Source organism: Rana temporaria, chromosome 5 (genome assembly GCF_905171775.1).
Source record: "Rana temporaria chromosome 5, aRanTem1.1, whole genome shotgun sequence".
NCBI classification, from domain to species: Eukaryota; Metazoa; Chordata; class Amphibia; order Anura; family Ranidae; genus Rana; species Rana temporaria.
This window is the reverse complement of record NC_053493.1, coordinates 347,393,170-347,413,599: the sequence shown is the minus strand read 5'-3', so window position 1 is coordinate 347,413,599 and position 20,430 is coordinate 347,393,170. Positions and strand designations below refer to the sequence as shown.

The 20,430-nt window shown below is 44.2% G+C and overlaps 1 protein-coding gene across 2 annotated transcripts in view; it reads left to right on the top strand.

Moving 5' to 3' along the window:
* The window catches only part of PAG1 (phosphoprotein membrane anchor with glycosphingolipid microdomains 1), a 331,656-nt gene that overhangs the window by 114,388 nt on the left and 196,838 nt on the right, over nucleotides 1-20,430 (top strand). The gene's annotated exons all lie outside the window — the stretch shown is intronic.

Below are 20,430 nucleotides of genomic sequence, written 5' to 3'. Positions count from 1 at the left end.
CTGGTTTATTTCCAGTACAAAACCAGTGCCTTTTGAGCATAAAATAAGAGACTGAGCAGGGTACGTTGAGCCCTAGTAGGTGTCAGGCCCTCCACCAGACCCAGAAGACAGCCAGACAGTCATGGCAAGGACTGTGAGGTAATCTCTGTAGTACATGACAAGATTTCCATCCAAAAGTCTTGGACCACTGGACAATACCAAAATATGTCCATGAAGGTAGCCAGGGAGTGCAAGCATTGCCATAGTTCTGCAGACAAGTTTTGTCTTTTTTTTTTTTTATGCCCAAAAGCTCCTCTTCTGAATGCCCTTCTGTTTTCATTAGCGGAAGCCTTGACTTCCTCTAAATGTGGTTGCTCCTAAATTCCTCTAAAAGCCTATGCATGCATTTACACATTGACTTTTATTGAGGTGCATTTAGGGGCTTAGGCAAAAAATGCCAAAAGCCTCAATTTAGGAGCAAGTGTGCATTATGCCTGGAATTACAAATAAAAACGACTAAAAATGGAATGTTTGCCAAAGCCACACTAGCTAGGTAAAAGGAAGCAATCCTACATGTTCTGTCTGATATATTGGTCTATAAATGGTCCGGCTGCCCATTTCGACTGAACCTGAAACTACAGCTAGATTAATAACCTGCCATGACTGGAACTTTCAGACAATGACACACAATGTGACAGTTGCAGTGGTCGTTTGAATGATCAGCTCTCAAGCCTTTTATTAACACAGAAAGTTCCCCAAGCATTCATAACATAATTTCCTTCTTCAAACAACTGCTCCATTAATTTCTTATTAAGCCACAAAATCTAAAATTATTATTTGTTAATAGACCAGGGAAGAGGCTGCTTTATTTGGTGAATTCTTTGTCTTTCTCGTGTTTTTGGAAAGAATGTTGGCTCTTTAGGTTTCTTTGAATGGAAACGTTACATATGGTATAGATATCAAGGAGCCGTCAAGGATACGGTTTTGTTATGCAATGTATAAATTCCTAGACTGCCATCTTTATCCTAGGTTTACTATTTGAAATTCCACTGTCCTGGTACAAGCATGTATGATGGGTGCCGGTCACCTCAGATGGATTGTCCTGCAGCAGTGACAGCCCTGGACTTTACAACTTAAAAACAATTGCAGCTCCTACATGTGTATTCTGGGAGGGGCAATTTGACTGAGGAATATAGGGACTGCTGTTGCAGACCTCATGGGAATGTAGGCTATACCAAACTATTAAAATACTAAATAAGAGAACCAAACCAAGACCATCAAAGATGGTGATAAATTGGCCGCGGCACCTTTATTGGTATAATCTATAATACAAACATTAAATATATTTAAATAATTATCTTTATTAAAATATCAATACATAAATATTTAATTTCAAATATATTTTTTCAAGTCTTTCAAAAATCTCACTCAGTCATAAGACTCAAGTGAGTGCCATAAATAAAATATCAACCAAGTCCCCCCTTGATTCAAGGGTGACAGACCACATAAAAGGTGCTGCGACAAGGGTGGGGGGGATGGGGAGCTCTTTAACCTGTAAGGTAAAATTGTGACATGACCCCTACACCTGTGGGCCTTATATATCCCTCTTCAGCACGTGTATGAGTCATCAGTACACGTGTTTTTCCCGCCTGAACTCACATGTACTTCCCGCCCGAAAACATGTGCAAATCCCGCCTAAAATCACGTTTTTCCCTCTCAAAAACATGTGCCTACTGATTCCCTATTTAAAACTATGTACCAATTTTTTTTTTTTTTTTATGTAAATTCTTTTGTAATAGCCACAATCCCATGCAGTGGGCACTAATAATGCCCCCTTTTTCATTCTTGTTGGCAGTCTCTGGATTTTTTTTTTATTTGGACTTTTGACCTGGAACAAGCAATAGGAGAGAAATCAGAACTCCTGATTTCAATGCTTAGTCTGGTTCAGTGCCTCAAAGTCCTGAAGCCATTCGATCAGCATGACAACCAGGCAACCAGCTTTTTCCAATGGCGGGGGCTGAGATGACATTCTCCATATACTCGATCTACAGGCTTCCTTTAAAGAAAAATGATTTCAAATTTAATAACAGTAAAGGTATTTTAATACTTGTGGATAACCATTTTTGTGTAATAGTATACTGTCATTTTTATGGGGAAATATTGCCATTCATTTAAGTATTGCAGGAGTAATCTAACTCTACCACATTCATACAGGCACATACACCCGGGGGCTAATTTAGATGGGAAATAAAGGGGAACGGTAATTTAAAATAATACAGTGCATGCCCAGAGATGGGTTATGATCCAGCCATAGAAAATAATCGTAGCCTACAAAGATTCATCCTCCCCTTTATGCAAGCATCATGTAGATTGCCATTATTCTGTATGGCTAGATTGGTCTGGAATCCAGGACAAATACTTTATATGGGAGTAAGAAGACCATGAACACTGCACCAGACAAGCCAAGCTCTGAATCTTGAGGGTTTCATTAATGAAGGGCCGCAAGGGGGCTATTGGAGACCCAATTGTATGATTACATGCAGAGACTCCAGGTATATAGGGAATTTCCATTCTGCCATTTGCGAACCATGATTGTCCTTTTTTTTTTTTTTTTTTATGACCCGACAGGTCAAACAACGTAGTAGGCAAAACCAGTATGAAAAACACTCTAGTCTTATTAAAACAAAGATATTTACCTGCATGTCTCACTTCCATTACAACTCTAAAACATGGTGTCTAGTCCTTGCTTGACAGTAGTGGATGAAGCCATGAAAAAAAATGTATTTCTTTTTTTTCTTTCCTGGCTCAACTGTACACCCAGAACTGCTTCTTTACGACAAAGAAACAGGCTAATATTTATATATTTATATGTTTTATAAGGTTGAAAAAAAAGACAGGTCCATCCAGTTCAACCCGTGTTTATTTTTATTCTGTAATATTTCCCATAGCCCTGTATATTCTGCATCCTAAAGAAGATCTCTAAAAGTTTTTTTTTTTTACGTTGTCGATACTCTAAAGCCCTGTACACACGGGTCAGGAAAAAAACATTTTTTCCTGACGAGATTCTTGGCAAGAATCTCTTGCCAGCCAAGTGTACACACACTCAATTCAAAAGAACCGCCGTTCTTTTGAATGGCAAGAACGCAGTGACGTCATTGACTACGACGAGCATACGCTCGTCACATTCAATGACGTCGCCGCCATCTTGCTTCACCCTACCTATGCCTTGGAAGCTACCAAGCTCGTGTTTCTCGGCAGGAAAACACTCCTGAGAATCACGACGAGAAAATGGAGAGCAGGTTCTCTATTTTTCTTGTCGAGATTCTGGGCAGTTTTCTTGACGAGAAACCTCAAAGCCTCGTACACATGCACAGTGCACTGCCAGCAGTTTTCTTGCTGCTTCTTGCTGAGAAAACCGCGCGTGTGTACGAGGCTTTAGCCAGTACCACTTCCTGGAGGAAGGCGTTAAACATTTTTACAGCTCTAACAGTAAAGAATCCTTTCTGCCATCTAAAGTAAAAACCTTCTCCTCCTTATAACCTTAAATCGTGACCATGTACCCTCCTTCGGGATCTTAGAGTAGACCGTTTATTACAGTTACTGGAGTCACCTTTCATTTATTAGTACATTATAATCATATCTTCTCTTAAGCGCCTCTTGTCCAGAGTAAATAACTGTAATCTATGTAATCGATCCTCACAGCTGAGTCCTCCATCCACATTATTAATTCTGTTAACCATTGCTGAACCCTTTCTAATTCAACAACGTTCATCCTGCGGATAGGTGACAAAAACTGAACTGTATATTCAAAATGAGGTCAACCTTGTGTTTTATAAAGGGGTAGAATTATTGATTGATTTCTGGAATTTATGTATTATGTATATATTCTGCAATGTATTCAATGTATGACAGTTTTTTGCTGGCTTTGTTAGCCGCAGCTTGGCTTTGACTGTATACAACTGTTTGAGGCATGTAGGCCATCATTGGTGCAGTTAAAGGAGTTGTAAAGGATTTTTTTTTTTTTGCTGAAATTACTATTTACAGCAGTGGTCTCAAAGTACCGGCCCGCGGGACATTTGCGGCCCGCGGACCAGTTATAAATGGCCCGCAGGCAGGGCGGAAGTGGGGGGAGCAAAGAGGGGAAAAAAATATATATATATTTTTTTGTGAGCTGGCGCCATCTGGTGGTGAGCCGTTGGTATTACAAGTTATTACCACCAGATGTGAGCTGGCGCCATCTGGTGGTGGCCGTTGGTATTACAAGTTAAGCATTACAAGTAAAACAGCAATTCTAATGTCATTTTACACTATTTTCACTGCCATCTTCTTCCCTCTAATTAGAACCCCCAAACATTTATATATATTTTTTATCCTAACACCCTAGAGAATAAAATGGCGATCGTTGCAATACTTTCTGTTACGCCGTATTTGCGCAGCGGTCTTACAAGCGCACTTTTTTGGGAAAAAATTACCCTTTTTTTAATTAAAAAAATAAGACAACAGTAAAGTTATCCCCATTTTTTTTAATATTATGAAAGATAATGTTACGCCGAGTAAATTCATACCCAACATGTCACGCTTCAAAATTGCGTCCGCTTGTGGAATGCCGACAAACTTTTTTACCCTTTAAAATCTTCATAGGCGACGATTAAAAAAATCTACAGGTTGCATGTTTTAAGTTACAGAGGAGGTCTAGTGCTAGAATTATTGCTCTCGCTCTACCAATCGCGGCCATACCTCACATGTGTGGTTTGAACACCGTTTACATATGCGGGCGCTGCTCGCGTATGTGTTCGCTTCTGCGCGCAAGCTCGCCGGGACGGGGCGCGTTTTCTGGCTCCTAACTTTTTTAGCTGGCTCCTAGATTCCAAGCAAATTTGTCAAACCCTGACTTACACCAGTGCTGGGGGCTAATAATGTGTTCGCTGACACCAGTACTGTTGTTTTTGAAGTTTGAAAGTTTGCATGCAGCCCCCCATGGCATATGAAAACTTGTCTTGTGGCCCTCAGGTAATTTGAGTTTGAGACCCCTGGTTTACAGGGTATAGAGACATAATAGTTAACTGATTCCTTTTAAAAATGATTGAAATAGATAACAATCAATCATATAATGTACCTGCAGTTTCTAGTTTCCTTTTTGCATGTTTTTTCTGCTTCTGTGATGTACAGAGCCAATACAGGGCAGTGATGGTTTGGAAAACGAAACTGATTGGTGCTGTGGGGTTTTAGACACACGGTAATCACACCTCCTTGATTAGTGACCACAGAGAGAAAGCTCCCAGTACTGTGGTTATCAGGAAACAGACAACCAGGAAGTGTGGAGATCAGAGAAGAATTACAGCAACTTGAGAGCAAAAACGAACAATGAGGACATGAAAACAGCACTGCATTAAGGTAAAGGAAGCCATTAAGATAAAAAAAAATGTCCTTTACAAACCCTTTAAATGAAACTATAGCATCTAATTATGTTTACACAAAATGTGTAGTGGGAATCCTATTTTTCAACTAAAATTCCACCGTCAACCCTGCTAAAGTTTCTATTCTGCATAGATAAGAATTTGTATTACTGGATTCTTTATTTCCAAAGTCCATGTATCGGCAGTGATGGCCCTTCAGGGTTTTATTTACAGATACTTTTTAACATTGAATTTAAGTCGCCCAGTACCAGCTGAGCTTCCTATTCCTTTTATTGCATGAGGTTTTATGTTCGGTGATGGAATTTCGCCTGAGGATTACAGTTATTTCTTGCTTGCTTTCCATGTCCGAGGACGCACTGTCTGACAATGGTGTATTTTATGGGTTTGTTTTCTAAAAAGCAATTCCAAATGACCAGAAAGCTTTTTGTTTTAGAGTATTGTGTTCTCCTAGGGTCAGAGCCCTGAATATGTTTTCATCCTTGGGGCATATATTTTATTATGTCAAATATTTCGTAGTATGATTGGGTTATCTCTTATTGGCTTTGTGTCCAGTTTCCCAGATGTTAGGAAGTGCAGTGCATGCTGGAGTTCATAGCAGTGTCATAGTCGGATATCAAATAGAAAATTGCAAAAATTGTCCCCCTCACCCATCTAACCAGGCCTGTTTTTGCACAAAACTATTTATTTTTAAATCTTTGGGGAGCCAATAATGTGGGTGGTTTTTATTTTTTTTATTTTTTCTACAATTTTTTGTTTTTCTACCTATTTTTTTTATGTTGGTCAGAGTAGAGAATGATTCATTTCCCCATCATGTCAGAAGGAAGGGTAGTCTGCTTATAGTCACCCAATGTATATTAGGATTTAAAGTAGATGTATAGCCCCCTCAAAAAAAATATTTTAATAGTGTGGAAAGATGACACCTGTCAGGCTTTCTTTGTTGTCTGGTCCCTGGTTGGTAGCGTCACTCTTTGTCTTGGCGACAACCATCGGACAAAAAGTGAGAGTCAGAGCTGCACAATTCTGGATAAAATGAGAATCCCAATTTCTTTCTCGTACATCACGGGACACAGAGCGGCATATTCATTACTAGTGGGTTATATGGAGTACCTTCAGGTGATGGACACTGGCAATCTCAAACAGGAAGTGCCCCTCCCTATATAACCCCCTCCCATAGGAGGAGTACCTCAGTTTTTTCGCCAGTGTCTTAGGTGTTGGTGCACGTTGAGGCTGTGCCTGTAGTAGTCCTTGGGACCAGGGCCAGCTGACCGGATCCGTCCAAGGTGCTTCATAGCCAAAGTGGACGGTACCCGGGCCCCAATTCGTGGATGGGGTTTTGCCTATAATGCCTCTCCGTGGAGGGCTGGACCCTGGGTTCCAGGTCTGGTTTCTAACCTAGAGAATACCTGTTGCCAGTGGTGCTGTATAGGTCCAGGTTGTGGTGTTCTTTTAAGACCCCAGTCCCTGACGCGGGCGCGCTTTTACTTATCTGTGCGCGCGCTTGTGTGCGTGCGCGGCGACGCCGCGGGGAGGGGGCGGTGACGCCGGACGGCTCCTCCCCCCTGCACACAGGGAGGATAAATCCTGGAGGGCTGTTCAGTCTGTAAAGGCTGTGAGGGGACACGGAGCAGCGATGCTGGCTACAGCATAGGAAGGTTTGACAGAGCTTTCTGGCACAGTGACACCCGGTGGCAGTTGTGGGAAGTACACCTTACTAAGGAGCCTCTGGCTTAAAAGTTTGCATTCAAGCCTGTGTACTAAGCAGCGCCTTTGAACACTTAGGGTGCTCACCTAGCCCAGCATTAGGGGGTCAATACCAGACAAAAAAAAAAAAAAAGAGATTTTTTCTGGTTGAAGCCCTTGGGGCTCAGTATTGATTTTCCCTTTTTATAGGTTATGGGAGGTTTGGAGTCCCTCTAACATTACCCTATCCTATTGTTTCGCATTTATTTGATTATATGTGTATTTTCTCCAGCTATTACAGTCAGTTGTATACTAGCGGAGTGCCTCAGAATTTGTAGATTATGGCTCCTAAGGGTGCAGGTAGCGCTAAGAACGCTAAAACAGTTAAAAAACCAAAAGGTTCTCCATCGGGCTCTGAGGATATCCAAAATCTAGTGGCCCCTACTACTCCGGAATGCCCGGAAGTTGTTGTCCTAGGTGAGCCATCAGGGTTGCTAGGTGCTATGGCTGGCCCTACTCAACCAGCTCCTTCCTATGTAACGGAAGAGATGTTAGCCTCCACCTTGGGTGGATTGGAAAGGAGGATGGCCGCTCTAATTACGGCATCTTTGGCAGGGAAGAAGCGGGTTAGATCCCCGTCTCCCAGGTCTGAGTCTCTGGAGGAGGATATCCTCTCCGACTGACGAATTGGAGGATCAAGGAGACCAGACAGAGGGAGGTCAGGATCACCTTGACCATTTAGGTTCTGAGGATTCTACAATAGAGGAACCTTTTTCAGCTTCTCACGCAGAAAGACTGTGGGTTCAGTCCCTAACAGATATGGTGCGGTTGGCTTTTAAGATACCTGTGCCTCAGCCTCTGGCCTCCGCGGTATTCTCATTGGGCTCCCTGAAGGCGCCCCAAGCCAATTTGGTATTCCCGGTACATCCTTTGTTAAAGGACCTGATTTTTCAGGACTGGGCTAAGCCAGACAGGTAACCCTTAGAGGAAGAGTTTTCAAAGAGATGGGCTGTCCCTACTGTGGACGCAGCCATCTCATGTGTGAACAGATCTTTAACTTGTCCTGTAGAAAACTTGCAGGTGTTTAAGGATCCGGTTGATAAACGCTTGGAAACATTACTTAAGGCCTCCTTTACTTCAGCAGGGGCGATAGTTCAGCCCGCTGTGGCTGCTATTGGAGTGGCCCAAGCATTATCAGATAAGACTAAGCAAATGCTTAAACTTATCCCTGCCCAGCAGGCAGAGGAATTTTGGATATACCCAGGGCTATACGCTTTACGGTGGATGCTATCAAGGACTCCATCCAGCAGGCGTCACGTTTATCCTTATTTCTAATCCATATGAGAAGGCTCTTATGGTTGAAGAATTGGGAGGCTGAGCCCCCGTGCAAAAAACTCTTGGTAAGGTTCCCTTCCATGGAGGACGTCTCTTCGGAGAAGACTTGGATAGATATATTCAGACTATATCAAGCGGCAAAAGCACTCTCTTGCCAGTCAAGAAGAAGGCCCGAGGGCCCGCATTTAGGCGCCAGCCCTCCCCGGGGCAGGGGCCCTCTAATACCAAACAGTATCGACGGCCTCCTGCAAGATCAGGCATTAACAATAAACCGCAGGGCCAAGCCACTGGGGGCAAGAAGCAGTGGTACCGCAAGCCTGCGAAGCCGGCCCCCAAGTCGGCCTTATGAAGGGGCGCCCCCACCCACGATGGTGGGGGGAAGGCTGCGTCTCTTTGCAGAGGTTTGGGAGGCCACCATTCCCAACTGCTGGGTACGGTCTTCCGTGACCACGGGCTACAAGCTAGAATTTTTAAAATTCCCTCCTCCTCATTACCAGGAGTCAAGAGTACCAGGCGACCCTGTGAAAGGAGCCGCATTGATGGCGGCATTGAATCATCTGCTATGCCAGAAGGTGATAGTAGAAGTACCAGTCCGGGAACAGGGATTGGGGTTCTACTCCAACCTGTTTATCATCCCAAAGCCCAACGGCGATGTCAGGCCAATTTTGGACTTAAAGGGAGTAAATGCATATCTAAAGGTCCGCTCATTCCGGATGGAAACTATTCGGTCAGCTGTCGCCGTGCTCCAGAAGGACGACTTCATGGCGTCCATAGACATAAAGGATGCTTACCTTCATGTGCCAATTTTTCAGCCACATCAAGTATTTCTATGCTTCTCGGTGGCTCAGCGTCATTTCCAATTTGTGGCGCTCCCCTTCGGGTTGGCTACGGCCCCCCGGGTATTCACGAAGGTCCTAGCCCCAATCCTAGCCAATCTAAGGATCCAGGGGGTCACGGTCCTGGCTTACCTGGACGACCTCTTGGTCGTAGACCATTCGTCTCCTGGCCTGGAAAGAGCAGTGGCCCTCACGGTTCAGTACCTCGAGAGGTTCGGCTGGGTCCTAAATCGAGACAAGTCGGCATTCCTGCCCACAAGGCAGCTGGATTATCTCGGCATGAGATTGGATACAGAACAACAGAGGGTGTTTCTACCCCTATTAAAGGCCATCAAAGAGCTAATACAAATGGTTCTAAGCAAGAGAAGGCCAACTGTTCGCCTATGTATGCGGCTACTAGGCAAGATGGTGGCCACATTCGAGGCGGTTCCGTACGCTCAGAGCCACACTCGCATCCTGCAGGCAGCCATCCTGTCAGCCTGGAGCAAGGGGCCTCAGGCCTTAGAAATTCCTTGGCCACTCTCACCAAGAGTGCGGCAAAGTCTAGCTTGGTGGTTAAACCCTCAGAATCTCCTGAAGGGAAAGACTTTCAGTCCTGTGACCTGGAAGATAGTAACCACAGACGCCAGCCTGATGGGCTGGGGAGCAATTTTGGATGGTTGTACTCGCCAGGGCTCTTGGGCAGCGGCAGAGAAGCAGTTGCCCATCAATATCTTGGAGCTCAGAGCTGCTCGACTAGCCCTCGGGGCTTGGACGTCCAAACTACAGGGGTTCCCGGTGAAAATACAATCGGACAATGCCACGGCGGTGGCATATATATAAATCACCAAGGGGGAACCAAGAGTCAAGCCGCTCAGAAAGAAGTGAGCTTGATTTTCTTGTGGGCAGAAGCCCATGTGCCCTGCATATCGGCTATATTCATTCCCGGAGTCGACAACCTACAGGCGGACTTCTTAAGTCGCCAGACTCTGTTGCCGGGGGAGTGGTCTCTGCATCCACAGGTCTTTCAGACACTCTGCCAGAAATGGGGAGTGCCGGACGTGGATATCATGGCATCGAGACTGAACAAGAAGCTAGACAGGTTCATGTCCCGCACAAGGGATCCCAGGGCCTGCGGAACCGATGCGTTAGTTTGCCCTTGGCATCAGTTCAAACTTCTTTATGCATTTTCCCCGCTCCAGTTACTACCCCGCCTGCTGCGCAGGATCAGGGTGGAGCACATACCAGTCTTCCTGGTAGCTCCAGCATGGCCCAGAAGGGCATGGTATTCACTAATCCTAAGGATGGTAGTGGGAGACCCTTGGACTCTTCCTCTACGGCCAGTACTGCTATCGCAAGGTCCGATCCTCCACCCTGCCTTACGGCATCTAAATTTGACGGCCTGGAAGCTGAATCCCTGATTCTCAGGGGTAGAGGTCTGTCTCAGAAAGTAATCTCTACCCTAATCAGAGCCAGGAAACCGGTCTCTAGGGTGATTTATTACAGGGTCTGGAAGGCCTATGTAGGCTGGTGTGAGTCCAAGTTATGGCTTTCTCGTAAGTTTACCATCGATAGAGTATTAAGTTTTCTCCAGCTAGGAGTGGGTAGAGGACTGGCAGTAAGCACAATCAAGGGACAGATTTCAGCTTTGTCAGTATGGTTTCAGCGGCCGCTGGCCACCCACTCGCTAGTTAAGACCTTCATTCAAGGGGTCTTACGTATTAATCCTCCAGTTAAATCCCTGCTTTGTCCGTGGGATTTAAATCTTGTTCTGTCAAGTTTACAGAAACAACCTTTTGAGCCGTTGGCTGAAATTCCTTTGGTTTTACTGACAAGGAAGTTAGTATTTTTGGTCGCCATAGTTTCCGCCAGAAGAGTATCGGAACTGGCAGCCTTATCCTGTAAGGAACCATATCTTATTTTACATAAGGAAAAGGTCGTTCTCCGCCCTCATCCTTCCTTCCTACCAAAGGTTATATCCAGTTTTCATCTAAACCAGGATTTGGTATTACCATCCTTCTTCCCTAAACCTACTTCCAGAAAGGAAGGGTTGCTGCATACCTTGGATATTGTCAGGGCCATGAAGGCCTATCTTAAAGCTACAGAGAAGATCCGGAAAACAGATGTGTTGTTCATTTTACCGGATGGGCCCAAGAAGGGGCAGGCAACTGCAAAATCCACCATCTCGAGGTGGATTAAACAGTTAATCACTCAGGCCTACGGCTTGAAAGGGTTGCCTCCTCCGTTATCATTAAAGGCTCATTCTACTAGGGCCATGGGCGCCTCCTGGGCAGCACACCACCATATCTCTATGGCTCAAGTTTGCAAGGCGGCAACCTGGTCTTCTGTCCACACGTTTACAAGGTTCTACCAGTTGGACGTAAGAAGGAATACTGATGCAGCCTTTGGGCAGGCAGTGCTGCGGGCTGCAGTTTGAGACCCTCGGATTCCGGGGGCTCCCTTTTGAGTAAAATTTAAAATTTAAATTTAATTTTCTCAACTAAGTTGGATTTATTATGATTTGAGTATATCTCTAAATTAAATCCTTTTGTCTTGGGAAGATGTCTCCCTCCCCTCATTGTAAGCATTGCTTTGGGACATCCCACTAGTAATGAATATGCCGCTCTGTGTCCCGTGATGTACGAGAAAGAAAAAGGGATTTTTAATACAGCTTACCTGTAAAATCCTTTTCTTGGAGTACATCACGGGACACAGAGCTCCCACCCCTCTTTTGGGGACCATTTTGGGAGGCATACTGCTTGCTACAAAACTGAGGTACTCCTCCTATGGGAGGGGGTTATATAGGGAGGGGCACTTCCTGTTTGAGATTGCCAGTGTCCATCACCTGAAGGTACTCCATATAACCCACTAGTAATGAATATGCCGCTCTGTGTCCCGTGATGTACTCCAAGAAAAGGATTTTACAGGTAAGCTGTATTAAAAATCCCTTTTTTTTGCTTAGAAGAAAGATCCAGATTCTCGGTGCAACATCGGGCCATATTCTCAGAAGAGTTACGACGGAGTATCTCAGGAAACTCCATCGTATCTCTGTTTTTTGACCCGCGTATCTATGCGAGTGATTCCTAGAATCATTTTCGCATAGATACGCTGTAGATCCGACAGGTGTAAGTCACTTACACTGTCGGATCTTAAATGTAATTCGCCGCCGGCCGCTAGGTGGCGTTTACGTTCAGGTCTCATTTGTTTATGCAAATGAGCCTGATACGCCGATTCCCGAACGAAATCGCGGCGCGTAACCGTCGCTTACGTCGTTTGCGTAAGCGTAAGGTTACCCCTGCTATATGAGGGGTAACCTTACGCCAGTCCCACGTATGCCATGTTAAGTATGGCGTCGGGTCCGCGCCGTCTTTTCCCTTCGGGTACGTCGTTTTCGTAAGTCGTTCTTGAATATGACTTTACGTCAATGACGCACACGTCGGCGTCATTGACGTTTTCCATCGAGAACTGGAGCATGCACACTGGGCTATTTTAAGCCCGGCGCATGCGCAGTTCGATCGGCACGGGGGCGCGCTTAATTTAAATACAAGCCGCCCCCTTTGAACTACGTGGGGATACGCCGGGCCTTTTACACTATGCCGCCGCAAACTACGGAGCAAGTGCTTGAGGAATACGGCACTTGCTCCAGTAAGTTGTGGCGGCGTAGTGTAAATAGCTTACGCGATGCCGCCGCAAATTCTTGGAGAATCTTGGAGAATCTGGCCCCCTATCTTTCACATTACACATAAAAATGTAGCTAACTTCACGTTTTTATTTTTTTTTTTATTATTATTTTTCACAAAAAATTGCCTTTGAAAGACCATTGCGCAAATACAGTGTGATATAAAACATAACAGCAACCGCCTTTTAATTCTCTAGACATTTTATATATGTCTTGTGTGTGTGTGTGTGTGTGTGTGTGTGTGTGTTTGGGGGTTCTAAGTAATTTTCTAGCAAAAAAATACTGATTTTTAACTTATAAGCAACACGTGTCAGAAAAAGGCTCAGTCGTTTTTAAGTTTATTAAAAGTCAGCAGCTACAAAAAGTCACTCACCTGTCCCACCACGTCACTAGCGCGCATGCGTGTGGGTGCCGGCAGTTACAGCACGGGTACTGAAGAAACGGTTTGACGGCCATATCTTTAGTGCGCATGCGCCGATGACGGCAGCAACTCATATAGTGAATAGCTCCTAAACTGTGCAAGTTTAAGATATATTTAAGGTACCTACAGGTAAGCCTTATTATAGGCTTACCTGTAGGTACAAGTGGTGTAACAGAATTTACAACCATTTTAAGCTCATTACCAAAAAACTACCATTTCTATTATTTTCAAGCATATTGTCAACCTTACCAGTTTCTGCTGGGATGATCTAATGCACGGGTGCTCAACCTGTGGCCCTCCAGCTCTGTTGCCGAACTACAGGTCCCATCATGCCTCTGCCTTCAAGAGTCATGCTTATAAATGTCAGCCGTGCAATGGTTCATGGGACTTGTAGTTTCACAACAGCTGGAGGGCCACAGGTTGAGCATCCATGGTCTAATGTATGAGCATTCTGGAAAAAAAACACATCAATTGCAGCCACACTGTGCCCATCAAGCGCAGACATTGTGCCCATCAAGCGCAGACATTGTGCCCATCAAGCGCAGACACTGTGCCCATCAAGCGCAGACACTGTGCCCATCAAGCGCAGACACTGTGCCCATCAAGCACAGACACTGTGCCCATCAATCATTGCCACTGTGCTGTCTGCCCGGGTGTCTCGAGTGGGCAGCGGGTGACGGCGGCAGGCAGCAAGTGATGTCCAGTGTCCTTCATGTCTTCGCCTGCCCTCTCCTATGATTGGACACCTGATAGGCGGCGTCCAGTCACAGTGCCTGAGATTTTAGCCAATCAGGTAACAGACCCTGCTGCCTGATTGCCTGAGAGGCGGATCAGTGTTAGGAAATCGATTTATTCGCTTTCCTAACACATAGCTGCATGAACAGCGGACGTCCAGCATGGCGCCCGCTGTTCACCATTTTGGACGCCTATTGGAGCCTATGGCACTAATCAGTGCGTCCAAAAAATACCCCACCGCTGTAATTCAGGTGCCCGACAAGGGGCCGGACACCTGAATAGGGGGTGGCAGCGGTGACCATGCAATGCATGAATCTATCTATGGTGAGAGAGAGGGTGGCGCCCGTGTGACCTTTATGGACGCACCACCACTAGATCTGTCCTCCGTATTTTTATGGTTTTTATTGTAATAACTTAGGCAATATGGTTTGAGTGTTATTTGTACATTAACAGGAGTAAACAGTGCAGAGTGCCAGAGCATCCATAATGATGCCGTTTTTACATCCAAAGCAAATGGAGATGATGCAGACAGGGCACCTTTTAGATGAAATGAGATTAGTCTATAGAGCACACACAACACGGCCTCTAATGTGCTGTAAATTCTGTGATAGAAATCTTCTCGCCTGCGCTCCCCTGGTAGTAGAGAGAAAATCAATCAACTTTCTGTATCTTTCTGCAGTAAGGTGGGGAGGAATGAAATTAGTTTCAGCCAGTAAAGGTCACAGTTTGATGTATACATGATCGTCATGCCAAAGCATCAATGCGTATCCTGTTAAGCATCTGTTAACCAGAAAGGTAGCAAAAAACATTACTACTAGTTTGCAAGATTTGTTTTGAGATTAGCTGGTATGGTAATGTGGTCATTTATACTTTGATTCATTTAGATTGCTGTGCATGTGCTGAAGGATGAGCAAGAGAACTTAGAAATAATAAAGCTGCTATTTTAGTTGTGTTTTTTATGGGGCGTGCTTCCATCTTTATACCTGGCTTGAGTGCACAGTGAGGGAGATTTATTAATACTGGTGAACGCAGAATCTGGAGCTGTGCATAGTAATCAGCTTCCAGGTTTTATTGTCAAAGCTTAAAGTGATTGTAAACCGCAGAGGTTCGAAAAAAACAAACAAAAAAACCTGCAAGGCAATAGCATAATGTGCTAGTATGCATTGCGAACTAGCACATTATGAAATACTCCCCTTGTAATTAGGGTTGTCCCGATACCACTTTTTTAGGGCTGAGTACAAGTACCGATACTCTTTTTTTTCAAGTACTCGCCGATACCGAATACTGATACTTTTTTTAAATGTGTCCCCAAATGCAGCCGTGTCCCCCCTACAAATGCAGCCATGTCCCCCCACAAATGCAGCCATGTCCCCCCACATATTGCAGCCATGTCCCCCCACATATTGCAGCCATGTCCCCCCACATATTGCAGCCATGTCCCCCCACATATTGCAGCCATGTCCCCCCACATATTGCAGCCATGTCCCCCCACATATTGCAGCCATGTCCCCCCATATATGCAACCATGTCCCCCTTACCTACATGCTGCCGCGCCACCGCTTGGTTAATACGGGCGGCGAACATTACAGCTTTCATTTGAATATCTGTAGTGTTTCGCGCCGCGCTGCATATAGACACTCCCCCTTGCTCGGGATTGGACAGTTCACCCAAACAAGGGGGAGTTTCTATACGCGGCGGGAAACACTACAGCTATTCAAATGAAAGCTGTAATGTTCCCCGCCCGTATTAACCAAGCGGCGGCGGCAGCGGGGATGCGGTGGCGGGGAGGGCGAGTATTCGGCCAGGCATCGGGGGCATTTTCGGGAGTACAAGTACTCCCTCAAATACTTGGAATCGGTCCCGATACCGATACTAGTATGGGTATCGGGACAACCCTACTTGTAATGAAGCCCTCCAGCACTGTAAAATCACAGCTGAGAGGGCTGCCATGTTCCCCCCATCTTTCTTTTGGATTCGCAAGCTCTGTTGCTGCGATTGGTTGGAGCCGCAATTGCGTCACTCCCACACAATTCACTCGAGAGCCCTCGGTTTAGGCACGAAGCTGAAGTTCCCGTCACTCCCACACAATTCACTCGAGAGCCCTCGGTTCAGGCACGAAGCTGAAGTTCCCGTCACTCCCACACAATTCACTCGAGAGCCCTCGGTTCAGGCACAAAGCTGAAGTTCCGGCAAGGTATGCTGAACCTTCAGAGCGCATTCACCAGTGATGTCACTGGCTGAATACAGGGCGAGTATCTCCTAAACCGTGCACGTTTAGGAGATATTAATTTTACCTACAGATAAGCCTTATTATAAGCTTACCTGTAGGTACAAATTACAAAGTGGGGTTTACAACCGCTTTAATTGAGCAAGCTAAAGTTAGAAGCTGATTGGTTCTATGTACAGCTCCAGATTCTTTGTGCACCCGTTTTTAGTAAATATCTCCCAGTGAGTCACTGAACTTCAACAAGTAATAATTTAAAGGCTACCTATCATCACAACATTCACTTTTATTTTATAATATATAAGCATTGTTATAGCAAATAATGCACTTTGCATCTGATGATATTTCAACAGAAATTGGATTCTGCATTTGCACTTGGACTGTATGCACTACTTATTGTCTGATGCAGACAAGAGAAGGTCTTCAAATGGGCCTCTAGATACACAAATGTCTGGATGGAAGTCCGTCTACTTTTACCTCTCGTCCTTCTACATGGGGTCACCTTGTTCTGTGCAGTGAATGGAGACAATATGACAGAGGGATTTGGAGCCTAAAGCGGAGCTGAGTGCCCCAAGTGGAGATCGCTACCCGTACTTACCTGGCGAGGATTAGCTGGAAGCAGTGGAGTTCGCCATCTCTGGGTTGCTTCATCCGTGGATTGAGTGGTCCGATATGCCCGTTTGAGCTGTCATCTGGTAAGAGTTTACACTTAGGGCTAGATTCAGCAACAACATACGGCGGCGTATCTCCAGATACGCCGCCGTAATTTCAAATCTGCGCCGTCGTATCTTTACGCCGATTCTCAAAGGCAGATACGTTGAAAAAATAGGCTTCCTCCGCCGACGTAACTTGAATACGCCGGCGTATAATTGTGTGCAATTTTACGCTGGCCGCTAGGGGCACTTCGGTAGATTTCAGCGTAGAATATGCAAATCCGCTGGATACGCCGATTCAGAAACGTACGTGCGTCCGGCGGAATTTTTTACGTCGTTTGCGTAAGGCTTTTTCCGGCGTAACGTTGCTCCTGCTATATGAGGAGCAACCAATGTTAAGTATGGACGTCGTTACCGCGTTGAAATTTGAATTTTTTACGCTGTTTGCGTAAGTCGTTCGCGAATAGGGCTTTGCGTAAATTACGTCCACGTCGATAGCATTGACGATTTGCGGTGGAATTTCGAGCAAGCGCACTGGGATTCTTTCACGAACGGCGCATGCGCCGTTCGTTAAAGACGTCATTTACGTGGGGTAATGTTTTATTTACATAAAACACGCCCACCTCTTCTCAATTTGAATTTGGCGCGCTTACGCCGGCTGATTTACGCTACGCCACCGCAACTTACGGAGCAATTGCTTTGTGAAAACTGCACTTGCTTTTCTAAGTTGCGGAGGCGTAGCGTAAATGGGATACGCTACACCCGCACTAAATTACGCCAGGATACGTGAATCTAGCCCTTACTCTTTTTTCCCGGTGTATCTTCAAGCTTCTCCCTATCCCAACCAACTTCTACTTAAACCGGTGGTGGAATTCCTTCATCTTTCCAACCTTCATCCTTGGAGTTTTTTTGGATTTGGACTATATTTATGTCTTTTTGGGGACTATTTCATATCCCTAGGTCTTAACCCATTCCCTAGGGATTGTTTTGAATTTCATTCACTTGCAATTAACATACGGTTTTGATGCTTTTGATGTGTTGGCACTCTGATTCATCAAGGACTGTCATTGATCAACTTATTATTCACTTAACCCAATTTGATTATTTAATCATTTATATATTGAATTTATATTTATATGTTTATATATTTTTATACAGATTGACCATGTTGCATTGCTCGCGCAACCCTTCTTTTGTTTTGTTCTATTTCACATGTATATCACGTGTATGTAGGCGTTGCAGCTTGAGTTATCTATTTAACACTATCTATTTATTATTTATTTACCCATCAATTTAAATTATTTCACTTTCTCTTAGCGTAATATTTACCCTTGTTTGCTTACTACTTATTGGACTGCTCAGAAATGTCCTAGCACAGAGACTATCTTTGCTTGGAAGCTCAGAATTGTATTTTGCACATATTTTGGCACAGACGTTTTTTTTTTCAAATTTCCTGTGCACATTTTTTTGCACTATTGCTTGTTTGCACCGTTGATGCCTGCATATTTATTTGCTTATTTGCACAGTTGTTTCGTTTTGCAATTTTTGCTCAGGAAGAATTGGGCACAGATTGAATTTATCATTATTTATTGCATGCATCAATGATCATTTGGCACGGTAATTGCTTATATTGTATTTGCAGTGCTTTTTCTATTTACATTTTTAGTAAGCGCCACATTCTCCTCCCCATTTAATTGCTTTTAGTGTGTGAACACCTTTTTGTTTGCTGCTGCTTTTGATTATTAGTTTTTAACTCGGTATGTTTACCCTTGTGGTTTGCGCATTAGTACTCCCTTCATCAAACATGTGGAAGAAGTTGCTCTGGTCAGATGAGACCAAAATTTAACTTTTTGGCATAAAAGAAAAACGCTATGTGTGGCAGAAAACTAACACTGCACATAACCCTGAACACACCATCCCCATCGTGAAAAATGGTGGTGGCAACATCATGTTGTGGGGTGTTAGATTTTAAATTCATTAATATTTTTATGAATAAATGTATCTGAGTCATTTTTGGTTTAGACATGGTAGCTTTGAGGGCAAACAAGGTCAGTTACATCTGTTGTAGGCCATATCTATTCTTAAAGTCCTATGTCAAGGATAGGGGAGGAGATGATACTTAAATATACATGAGTGGGCGTTAAAGCTCATCGCGACCTTGTTTGGAAATGAGCCAATTGTGCTTAGTTAGCTGTTAAACCTGTATAAATGTACACGTGGTAAGCATAGCAAGTTAGGAAACCTCAGGGTCATCTGACCCACGGGAATCTCGAGGGTCATCCCGGCCCTACGGAAGCCTCAGGGTGGGGATGGGACCCTCACCCAGGAGAAAGATCATAAGGGGCTCTTTCCAGCAGAGAAGATGTAACATCTATTTCCTCCTTCTGTAACTTTGTGATGCCTACCTGCCATGATGTCTGTAACAACGTAACAATGTAAGCATAAACTGTCTAGCTGTCATATCGTTGGAAGAATAAAACATCGTATAATGAAGGAATTTATGTCTGAATATTTTGGAAGCAACGCCTGGAGAGGAAGAGGTTTTTGACACTTCGCATGACACATGTTAGAGGCATATGTCCACTATGTCCTATGTCCTCTCTGTTCTATCTCTGTCACCTCTTCCCCCCTGTCCCCCGGCATTTTACATGGGGATGCTTTTCTTCAGCAGGGACAGGGAAGCTGGTCAGAGTTGATGGGAAGATGGATGGAGCCAAATACAGGGCAATCTTAGAAGAAAACCTGTTAGAATCCGCAAAATACTTGAGACTTGGATGAAGGTTCACCTTTTAGCAGGACAACGACCCTAAACATACAGCCAGAGCTACACTGGAATGGTTTAGATTAAAGCATATTAATGTGTTAGAATGGCCCAGTCAAAGTCCAGACCCAAATCCAATTGAAAATATGTGGCAAGACTTGAAAATTGTTGTTCAGATGCTCTCCATCCAATCTGACAGAGCTTGAGCTATTTTGCAAAGAAGAATGGGCAAAAATGTCACTTTCTAGATGTGCAAAGCTGGTAGAGACACCCCCAAAAAGACTTGCAGCTGTAATTTCAGTGAAAGGTGGTTCTACAAAGTATTGACTCAGGGGGGCTGAATACAAATCATGCCACACTTTTCACATGTTTGTAAAATATGTTGAAAACCATTTATCATTTTCCTTCCACTTCAAAATGATGTGCCATTTTGTGTTGGTCTATCACATAAAATACATTTACGTTTTTAGTTGTAACATGACAAAATGTGGAAAATTTCAAAGGATATGAATACTTTTTTAAGGCACTGTAAATGCATGAATTTTGTGTGACAGATGTAGTTATGTATTTACAAAAATATTGTTTAAAAAATCTGCCAAAAAAGAGAAAGCAGGAAGTAATTTATCAGAACTGATTGGGATTGATTAAGGGTTAATATTGGTGGTTTACAATTAGCAGCTTTTAATGCAGATTTGCTACAACTAATGGAGTTCAAAAGGAAATTCTTTAAA